The following is a 1,495-nucleotide window of genomic DNA, read 5'->3' on the forward strand; positions in this document are numbered from 1 at the left end:
AAGGAAATCAACCCTGAATATTCATTGGAAGGATTGATGCTGAAGCTGAAACTCCAGTACTTTGGCCACCTGATGTGATGAGTCAACTCATTATAAAGCCCCTGATGCTGGTAAAGATTGAAGGCAGGAGGAGAACAGGATGAGAGTGGATGGGATGGTTGGATGGTATCACCAACTCAATGCACATGAGTTTGATCAAGCTCCAGGAGATGGTGAGGGACAGGGAGGCCTGGTGTGCTGCAGTTCATGGGGTCACAAAGAGTCTATCATGACTGAGCGACTGAATAGCAACAAGAGTAGGAGAGTCAATATTGGGTTTCAGCCATCTCTTCCTCAAAAGATTCTTTGAAATACTGTAGTTTGAATCTTAGAGTAACAAGCTTTACATTATCAGCTCTAAAATTCTGTATTTTATTGAGTACTTTGAAATCCAAGAGAGGTTGGGATGGAAGTGGATAAGTAAAAACTTATCATGCATTCCCTACTTTTTCTGGGAACGGTGTCCTGATTTGCCTGTGAACAAACACCCCCTCTTAAATTTCAGTCCACGCAGTATGTGGTGCTTACACTCTGAAAGTGAAAGTGAAAGTGAAGTCGCTCAGTCATGTATGACTCTTTGCGACCCCGTGGACTGTAGCCAACCAGGCTCCTCCATCCATGGGATTCTCCAGGCAAGAATACTGGAGTGGGTTGCCATTTCCTTCTTCTGGGGATCTTCCCAACCCAGGGATTGAACCTGGGTCTCCCGCATTCTGGGCAGACGCTTTAACCTCTGAGCCACCAGGGAAGCCCTTATACTCTAGACCTGGCTAATTTACAGTTTTCATTGGTTCAAGGTAGGGCCTGAGATCTGAAGTTTCTCTCCAATGACCATGGGACTTTTATGGAAACAGTAGAAAAAGTGGTGGTCTCCTGTCCCAAGGATTGCTGAATTACTAGAACTGCTAATAATGATCTTTTCATAGGGTGTGAAAATTCTGTCTAAAAGTAAAGTCAACTCATAGGAAAAGGGAGTTGGGGGCCAGGGAGAATCCTGTTCTTGATGATGTCTTTAAAACACCTGGATCCAGCCACACCAAATATACTCCTGGACTTTTTATATGAGTTAGTGAGTGGCTCTTCTCTACCCCTGCTTTAATCTCTTGTTTTGTCAATTGCCTTGAGTTCTGTTGCTTGAAACTAAGAGGCTTGGCTAATGCAAAGTGAGTGATGTGTGCTGAAGGAAATGCATCACATTATGGACAAAGTCAAAGCTAAAATTAAGATGCTCTTCCTTTTAAGCTTTTTTATTATGCTGCCTTTCCTTCTTTTCATATAATAGCTGTTTACCAATTTCTTTTGAGTCCACTATGAAGTGGAAGTCATTTAGTCCTTTTAGTCAGTCTTGAATCTTACAAATGGTTTGAGTTTTTATGTGATTTCTTTTCATCTGGCCAATAAGTTTCAATAGTCTATCAAAGGAACATCACTGACAAATAGAATTTGTGACAACATT

General features: G+C 41.8%; 1 non-coding gene across 1 annotated transcript; it reads right to left on the reverse strand.

Moving 5' to 3' along the window:
- Positions 1-715: 715 nt before the first annotated feature.
- TRNAS-AGA lies at positions 716-787 on the reverse strand. The gene has a single exon. It is a non-coding gene; the product is annotated as a tRNA-Ser (tRNA).
- Between the last annotated feature and the right edge of the window lie 708 nt (positions 788-1,495).

Source organism: Cervus elaphus, chromosome 24 (genome assembly GCF_910594005.1).
Source record: "Cervus elaphus chromosome 24, mCerEla1.1, whole genome shotgun sequence".
NCBI classification, from domain to species: Eukaryota; Metazoa; Chordata; class Mammalia; order Artiodactyla; family Cervidae; genus Cervus; species Cervus elaphus.